The following is a 10,000-nucleotide window of genomic DNA, read 5'->3' as shown; positions in this document are numbered from 1 at the left end:
TATATATATTATATACACACATAAACACACACACACACGCATATATACACACGTATAATAACCCCCATACCAAAGTATAATTCACACAACTAGCTATACAAAAATCATTAATTAGTTTTTAATGAGCTTTTCCAATCAACCATAAAACAAGTAACCTCACATACAATTGACATTCCCGGTCTATTGTGTACAATTATATTTACATTACTACTATATTCAGACAGTTGTGTGGTTGTGATGTTTGACACTCCACTTCGGGTCTGAATGTCTCTGGTTCGAGTCCAGCAGAGTGGCAGCACAATAAATCTGAACCATCGTTTCAAAATGTTGTTTAATGGCGTTGTAAAATTTAGGAAGGGTCATCAGTTTAACCCTACTCTGGTTGTATTCGACACTTGTCCGTTTGTTTGTGTGTCTAGGTGCTCTACCAATAGAGCTGTCACGACAATCGCTATCGTGATCGAAGGTTTCGGTGCTGAGTGTTGGAACAATGTCAAGCGATATCGAGCGTTGTCAATTGTTGGATATGTGGCAATGATTGCAAAACTTTGGCACCGCATCGCGTTGTTGAGAACCATTGTTTATGTAGTCTCCATGCCATTACCCCCTTTGTCTCACATTTGAATGAGTACCCGGTTATGAGTAGTGGCGGATACTATAATATTATTAATATAACTTACAGGAGTTGTGAATGAAATGGTAGACAGTTTCACGTTACTAGGGCAGCAGCTTTTAATGGTTAGGACGATCTGTCTAATTCGCGATTTATGTTCCGCACTATCTTTAGTCGCAAAACCCACCCGGCAGCTGCAATACTCGGGATAGACTTCAAAGGATCCCCCCCCCCCCACCCCACCCCCAGGATGAATGAAGGGAATATTATTAATATCGTGCAATAACACATACTCGCAAGCTCGTAGCGTTATTGGGCATGGTAAAAATAACTCGTTTAATAAATACAAAGAAATATATATATATATATATATATATATATATATATATATATATATATATATATATATATATATATATTCTATTAAATATAGGGCTGGGGATCAACATTGTGCCGTACTTCCAATGTTAAATTTTTATCATCGAGCACAGAATTACTGGCAAATCTAAAAATTATAAAACTATTATTTACAGGCTGATATACGAGTAACTTGCAAACCTTAATTTAATGTAAACCTAATTCTGTCACTCGTTGTCTCAAATTAAAACTAAGAAAATCTGCTAGGTCGTAATACTCAGTCCTAAAATTGACCGTTGACGTTCATTGCACAGGCGAGTATAATTGATTTTATACAATTCTAGCACTTCCGCAACATAAAATTATTATATATTTTCAAATCTCTCTTGATACTATCAAGTAATAATAATCTCATTCGCCACAAATAAAAAATGATACTCTCAAGTAATAATAGTCAATCTATTCTTTTTTTAAAAATAGGATTGGCTGTAAACATTATTCCGTAAAGCCAATATCAATTTTTTTATCATCGAGCACAGAATTACCGGCAAATCTCAAAATGCTAAAACTATTTTTCACAGATTGATATACGGGTAAATTGCCAACTTTTCTTAATTAGAGAGTAATTCTATTACCCGTTGACCCAAAAAAAAAGAAGATTTATCTCGATCTAATTTTATTTCCACAATAATATATATAATTGTATAATATACGATTCTTTCATTTCTTTGTATTTATTTAACGAGTTATTTTTATCGTGCCAAATAACACTACGAGCTTGCGAGTATGTGTTATTGCACGAAATTAATACTATTCCCTTCGGATATTATAAATATATTCATTTGTTTATTTACTCTACGCACCCAATATCGTTTAGGCCTTTCAGTCCTCCAGGAGTATAATTTTATGCCATGTACGGCGCCTCTCCTCAGACACGATTTTTGGCTGTAATCTCCACTTCCTTGGCCTTCCATCTTGTCCCGTGGCCTTCGTAAAGTTATGGCCTGACACTGACCAAAAAAGGACGTCAAAATGCCAGTCTTTTGCCACAAAAGAAAACAAATCGTGAGTTGAATTCAATAGTTCAACCAATGAAATGACTTGTTTCCATGAGCTCTACTAACGACAACTCACTAGGCGGTGCAAAAACCAAATAATGACGTCAAACTGTCAGTCCTTTTGGATTTCAGTATCAGGCTATAACATAACGATGGCTACGCTTGTCCCCTTCTTCGTCGCATCCCTGTATGCTGCAATGAAAGCAACAGTGCGATATTCAAATTTTCTCATGCCTATTAATATTTCTATTGTGTACCCTGTTATCCTGTCTTTCAGTTTCAGTGACTCACCACGCCTTTTGGTTCCTACCCCAAAGTTCTTTCGGACGTCACACGTTATTATAATTGTTATGATAATTACCGTCATTTCAGAAGGTCAGCTAAGGTCCACTTATTATCGGCACTGAACTAGCAAGGCCCACTTGATCACAAGGTCAACGCCCCTTTACTAGTTTGTAGTTTTGTGAAGATTCAAAAGGATCTGCGGTAAAATTATGACAAAACACATTTGATTATTTTGAACAGAACGCTGTTACTTCAAATATTATCAGAAAACCTTAAACATGAGACTTCATCAAATTGGTTCTACTTGAGATATTTTGACAAGTTCAGGGTCATCCATCAAAAAATCCTCCAAAACTTTAGCATATAAAGCGTAATATACACTGAATGTGATCTGAAGGCTTGACTCGGGGTCTCCAGCTAATATTTAACACGTAGAACGAGACATGACACCCGTAAGGCATTTTTTCTTAATTTTTTTTTCAATAGAGACAACGTTATTGTCGTCCATGCAGGTTCTCATTATACACCTGAATAGGTGAGAGAATGTGAGTAAAGAGCATTTGATTTTCTAGGACTCAATTTTACACCGCCTAGAGCAGGATTTAAACCATGGACCTACCCGTCTGAAAGTGAGTGCCTTACCACAAGGCCACACATCCGAACACATCGATAGGTATTTGAAATAAAAGGCATTCTGGTCAGAAATTTTTAAAAAGTTTTATGTCATTGTAAGACAGGGACAGAGCTGTTAATTTTAAAAGGAGAAAAAGGGAGAAAATTGCTTTGTGCGGAAAAACGACAGGTTGAAAATAATCGCAAAAAGATTTGAATGGAAGCCGGCAGATTTTGCTTGACAAAGCGGGTGAACAAAGCGTGTGAATTCATCAGTAACAATGGAGTCTCTCCTTTAATCGGACCCTTTGACCAGGGGTCCCGATAACTCTTGTGACCTGCCTTCTCAAAGCGGTGTCATGACGAGATGGCCCAGATAATGAAAATTGAATTTTTGGTTAGAATGATACCTGACTTACGCATCTTTGTTCTCGTAATGGGACGCCTCGGCTGCCTCTACCAGGTCGTGCTCTAGGTATAATTAATGTTGTCGATCTGTAGCAATCGTCTACGGCACCTGAAGGTCCTCTCTGGTGTTGAGATTCACTAGATAATCTTCCAATGTCCTTAGACGCTAATTATAAAAATTTAGTGGATACTGAGTTATATCAAAGCTCAAGTTTTTCATTTACTGTCCGTCTTACGTTACAGAAACCGGGATAAGATTCAGTTAATGCGAAGGATAGTGAACTGATATGACTCGTGTTCCTTTTGTTCCGGAGTCGGTCTTGTAATTAACGAGTAGTGGTAACACAAGTGGTAACATCCAAGTGGACTTTTTTGGTACTATGCGGACACAATGCCCCATAGACGTATGAGGGCTAACCCACACCGGAGACTGACTCCGACGTCCCGGCACTGCCTTCCTCTGCCGTCTTCCGGATAAAGACGTCGGGCACGGACAAAATACTAAGAATAAAGAGAAGAGCCGCTAGACCCACCCAAACCAAGCACCTAAAAAAAACGACAGAGGACGCCGGGTGCTTGGTATTGGCAAGTCTAGCGGATCGTCTCTTTATTCTTAGTATTTTGTCTTTGTCTGACGTCCTTATCCGGAAAACGGCAGAGGACGGCAGTACAGGGTCGGAATCAGTCTCCAGTGTGGGTTATCCCTTAATGCTTTAGCTACACAGGTTGGACTGGGCTCCTTGTAAAGTCGATTTGAGCACATTTAGATGAAGATATTGCACTATTTAAAAGCTTAAAAGTTTATTTACTGTCCATCAACTTACTGATAATATGACTCATTTTCTTTTTGATCCGAAGTCGGTGTTGTAATTAATGAGTAGTGGTAACACCCAAGTGGTCAATTTCTGGTATTATGCGGACACCGTGCCACTAAAGTATTATGATTTAGGTACACATGCTTTGACGTTATGTAAAGCGATTTGAGCACATTTAATTTAGAAGTGGATATTGAGCTATTTAAAAGATCAAGTTGTTTTGGATTTTTTTACTGTCCGTCAAGAGGTAGCGAACTTACTGATAATATGACTCATTTTCTTTTGATCCGAAATCGATGTTGTAATTAATGAGTAGTGGTAATACCCAAGTGGTCAGGTTTTATGTATCATGTGGACACAGTGACACTGAAGTATTATGATTTAGGTACACACGCTTTGACGTTTTGTAAAGCATTTTGAGCACGTTTAATCTAGAAATGGATATTGATCTATTTAAAAACTCAAGTTTTTTTTTGTACTGTCCATCAAGAGGTATAGAACTAACTGATTATATGACTCATTTTCTTTTGATCCGAATTCGGTGTTGTAATTAACCCTCTCCTCACCAACCTATTGGAAAATCGTCACATTTGTTACGATGCAACCGTCACTTTTCTTATCCAGATTTCATTTCTTTTTGCTATAGCTATAAAAACTTGACATTCTGTAATAGAGTTCATATTGTCGAACAATATTACGTATAAAATGTACTTGTTGCTTTTCTGTTTGAATAATAAGATATGTCTGTTTTTGTGTTGGGCGGGTGTGAAGTTTTGGGGAAAATTCTGAAAATGGCTGGTAAGGAGAGGGTTAATGAGTAGTGGTAATACCCAAGTGGTCAGGTTTTATGTATTATGTGGACACAGTGTCACTGACGTTTATTATACATGTATTATGTAGTACACGGACTGGCCTGGTGCTATTGACGTATGTTGTAGGTGTAAGCACACCGACTGGCTTTTGATCATTCATCTTTCCAATTGATCGCTTGTGGTTAGCCACGCTCAGCTAATCAAGGGGAAAACCCGAAACGTATCATTATCTATTACTACTACAGGGTTTATGAGCTACGACTCTGAGGTCATGCCCCCTGCTTAAGGATTAACATTTATTGTGTGAATGTTAAGGCAGTTTGTTGATATTTTTTCTCATCTCATTTGTTTGTTGCTTTTTTTTGTTGTTGTTTTTTGTTTTTTGGTTGTTTTTGTGAGGTTTTTTTTTTTGGTTGTTTTGGTTTTTTTTTTTTTTTTTTTTTTTGGTTTTGGGGGGGGGGGGGGGGGTTTTTTGGGGTTTTTTTTTTTTGCTTAATAGATAGTATGCGCTCTGCTAAGAAGCTCACAACATTGCCATCCGGAAGTATAGCAGCTAGACCAACACACAAACTAGGTGTAACCTTGAACGTTTATAGTCTGATTAATACAGTTTAGCGAGAATTACTCATAAACGTGGATGGCAAAAAAAAACAACAATAACAAAGACCCGAGTGACGTCAACTTCATTCTATCTATAGAGTTAGTCTTCAACACACTCCTTGTCCCTCATGGGACAGCGTGGCTTATGGGACAGCGTGGCTTATGGGACAGCGTGGCTCAGCGGTATGGTCTTTGCTTCGTACCCGAAAGGTACCGAGTTCGACTACCCGCCGCGTTGTGTGGCCTTGAGCAAGTCACCTCGCCTTAGCTCACTTTGCGGCGCTGCACTGCGGAGACGCCTGGGCTACTCCAGTCTTCCCTTGGAATAGACCCTAAAGAAAAATTTCCCCTTAGGGATGAATAAAGGGAATTTATTTATTTTATTTTAAAATGAGGATTCAAAATGACCCCTCTTACAGATATGATGATTTTGATTTTTTTTTTTTTCAATCTTTTAACCTTTTCAGCTTCCGCCAAATTTATATTCTAAAAAAATAATTATATAAATGTGTGTGTGTTTATGTGTGTGTGTGTGTGTGTGTGTATACGTGTATGTGGGTGTGTGTATGGTTATGTTATTGAAAGATTTTTAAAATACACAAAATGGTACCTAGATACTTATTAAACGTTTTGAGTTTGTTTAAAGGGAGATCCAATGTCACGTGATTCTTGGATGTCATCGGTTTGAACATTTATTTTCTTTCTTTATTTATTTATTTATTTTATAGAATGAATGAACTTGGCGCCTTTCGGTTCTTTGTTAATGTCTTTAGACCGCCTTTTGGGTTGACGGCCAGGTACTCATTTTACACCTGAATACGGTGAGAGAATGTGAGTAAAGAGACTTTTCCAAGTACTCAACTATGCGTCGAGCAAGCCTCGAACCCAGGACCTTCCGATCCGAAAGCGAGTGTCATACCACGAAACCACATAGCCGAACGTTTAGTAAAGGTCCCTGTAGCAAACTACATACACACTTTTAAGATGATATTATATATAGTTTCGTGTGTTGTTACAATTGATATGTCAGGGGGAACTGGTGAATATTTTACTTAAACGCTCCATCAATACAGCCAATATATTATATATTTACATCCTGCATGTCACACAATAACAGAACACATTCTTCCCCAGTCTCCGTACCAGAAGTGAAGAGCGATATTGTATGTAATATATATAAAAAAAGTAAATGATTGCTATTCCCATAATGACAGGATAATGATGTTTATAATAATGATAATAATTAGATTAAGTGGTTTCATATAAACGTCATTAAAACAACAATGGCTAAAACGTATAGAGAGGCGTAAACTAAACTAGACAATGGATAGGTTTCATTTTGAAGTAATACGTGGTGTGGTTGTGTACGTTCTCTCTCGCTCTCTACCTAACTCCTTCTCCTCTCTCTCTCTCTCTCTCTCTCTCTCTCTCTCTCTCTCTCTCTCTCTCTCTCTCTCTATCTATCTATCTATCTATCTATCTATCTATCTATCTATCTATCTCTATCCGTCTATCTATCTCTATCCGTCTATCTACCTATATATATATATATATATATATATATATATATATATATATATATATATATATATATTTATATATCCCTATCTCTGTCCCTATATATATCTCTCGCTCCCTACCAAACTCCCTCTCCTCTCTCTCTCTCTCTCTCTCTCTCTCTCTCTCTCTCTCTCTCTCTTCTCTCTCTCTCTTTCTCTCTCCTCTTTATATATATATATATATATATATATATATATATATTATATTGTGTGTGTGTGTGTGTGTGTGTGTGTGTAGAGCGAGAATATAATATATAGACAGAGAATTGTCTCTGTTACCATTGTCTGGGTGCAAATGGTAAAGTGTGTAAAGCTAGAGAAAAAGATTAAAGATTTCTGAAAACTGATAAGAGTGAATCTCATTGTTTGTAACATTTAAGTGTATTTAAAGAAAACATTCTACGTGTTTTTAAATGTTTTGCAGATGTCCCCGGGTTAATGATAAAAATAATATTAATAATAATAACAATAATAATAATAATAATAATAATAATAATAGTAATAATAATAATAATGATAATAATAATAATAATAATAATAATAATAATATAATGATAATAATAATAATAATAATAATAATAATAATAATAATAATAATAATATAATAATAATAATAATAATAATAATAATAATAATAATATAATCTTTATAGTCGAAAAATGGCAATTTGTCATTTGGTTTACAATGTTTGAAAGTAAAAGTGCAATATATAAACATCAAAATGATGAACGATATAAATATCTAAATGAAGATGACGTTTCATAACAGTTTCGAAAACCCCAAACGTACTCTCTTTTACGCACACCTCCACACACCCCTACACACACACACACACACACACACACACACACACACACACACCGACATACACATATAGATAGTATGCAGATGACGTCACTCAGGCCTTTGTATAGTTTTTGCCATCCGCGTTTGTGAGTTGTTCTCACTAAACTGTATTAACCAGACTATAAAAGTTCATGGTTACACAGAGTTTGTGTGTTGGTCCGTTATACTTCGGATGGCAATGTTGTGAACTCCTTGGCCAAGCGCATTCTATCTATAGGAGCATGAAAGCTTGTAAAGTTGTGGAGGAATAACATTGATAGTAATGGTCTTCTATCCTGTGCTCTATAGATAGTTCGAAGATGACGTCACTCAGGCCTTTGTTATTGTTTTTGCCATCCGCGTTTGTGAGTTGTTCTCACTAAACTGTATTAACCAGACTATAAAAGTTCATGGTTACACAGAGTTTGTGTGTTGGTCCGTTATACTTCCGGATGGCAATGTTATGAGTTTCTTAGCCAAGTGCATACTATCTATAAGTTCTGTCCAATATTAATGTGTTTTAATTTTTACTATAATGCTTTTTACACTATAGATAGTATGCAGATGACGTCACTCAGGTCTTTGTTATTGTTTTTGCCATCCGCGTTTATGAGTAATGCTCACTGAACTATATTAACCCGACTATAAACGTTCATGGATACACACCGTTTTGTGTGTTGGTCGGTTATACTGCCGGATGGCAATGTTATGAGCTTCTTAGCCAAGCGCATACTATCTATAGACAGGTAGATAACCACGCCTCTCGGACAATCGTCATAATGTCAACAACGGCAGTGATTGCTAGACACAACAAACTACACATGTTTTACTATCGTGGTATGTGTCTAAGTAAAATACCCACTGTTCTACCGCTTGATCAACAGAACTACCACAGAAAACTATGTTTCTATGCTGAGAGAGAAAATCGTGTGATAACTAGTCACTCATTTGGTGGTACAATGACAATGATCAGAGAGAGAGAGAGAGAGAGAGAGAGAGAGAGAGAGAGAGAGAGAGAGAGAGAGGGGTCGATTTCATTCACTTTATTGCTTATAAACGACCAACTTTGTTTGTCCGAGCACGTGTGAAGGTGTGTCACAAATTTTTTGAGATGGTAGGTTGCAAATATTCAGTTGTATAACATTTTGAGGACATATGTAGTGGAGATAGTGCGCTCTTTTCACAAAATGATAGGTCTCAATTCGATCCGCATTCGTGCTATCAAGCTTGTATTTTCTACTATTTCGACCTATCTGTTTTGAAAGGAAGAATATTCGTATTGTATCTATATGGTTTATATATAGTATGCGCTTGGCTAAGAAACTCACAACATTGGCATCCGGAAGCATAACGGACCAACACGCAAAGCTATGTGTAACCATGAACGTTTATAGTCTGGTTAATACAGTTTAGTGAGAATTACTCATAAACATGGATGGCAAAATACAATAACAAAGGCCCGAGTGACGTGAACTTCGTTCTAAAAGCTACAACTACTACTACTACTACTACTACTACTACTACTACTACTACTACTACTACTACTACTACTACTGCTATTACTACTACTACTACTACTAACTACTACTACTACTACTACTACTACTACTACTACTACTACTACTTGCTGCTGCTGCTGCTTCTACTACTACTTTACTACTATACTACTACTACTACTACTACTACTATACTACTACTACTACTACTACTACTACTACTACTACTACTTCTACTGCTTTTACTACTACTACTACTACTACTACTACTACTACTACTACTACTACTACTACTACTACTACTACTGCTTCTACAACTACTACAACAACTACTACTTCTACAACTACTACTACTACTACTACTACTACTACTACTACTACTACTACTACTACTACTACTACTACTACTACTACACAAAATAGAAATAAAGAAGAAGAAAAAAAGAAAGATATACCAAATAGAGGGAAACAATAAATGGCCATTCAAAGGAGGAAATTAACAAGAAAAAAACCGAACCCAATTTTATAGCTACCAATTATACTCGGAGGAGGATATTTGA

General features: G+C 36.6%; 1 protein-coding gene across 1 annotated transcript in view; it reads left to right on the top strand.

The window, feature by feature from the left end:
- The window catches only part of LOC144957483 (uncharacterized), an 85,861-nt gene that overhangs the window by 1,153 nt on the left and 74,708 nt on the right, over positions 1-10,000 (top strand). The gene's annotated exons all lie outside the window — the stretch shown is intronic.

This window comes from Berghia stephanieae, chromosome 12 (genome assembly GCF_034508935.2).
Source record: "Berghia stephanieae isolate SIO BIC M18660-M18661 chromosome 12, UCSD_Bste_1.3, whole genome shotgun sequence".
Taxonomy (NCBI): domain Eukaryota; kingdom Metazoa; phylum Mollusca; class Gastropoda; order Nudibranchia; family Aeolidiidae; genus Berghia; species Berghia stephanieae.
Note: the sequence above shows the minus strand (reverse complement) of the source record. Positions and strands in the feature narration are given on the sequence as shown.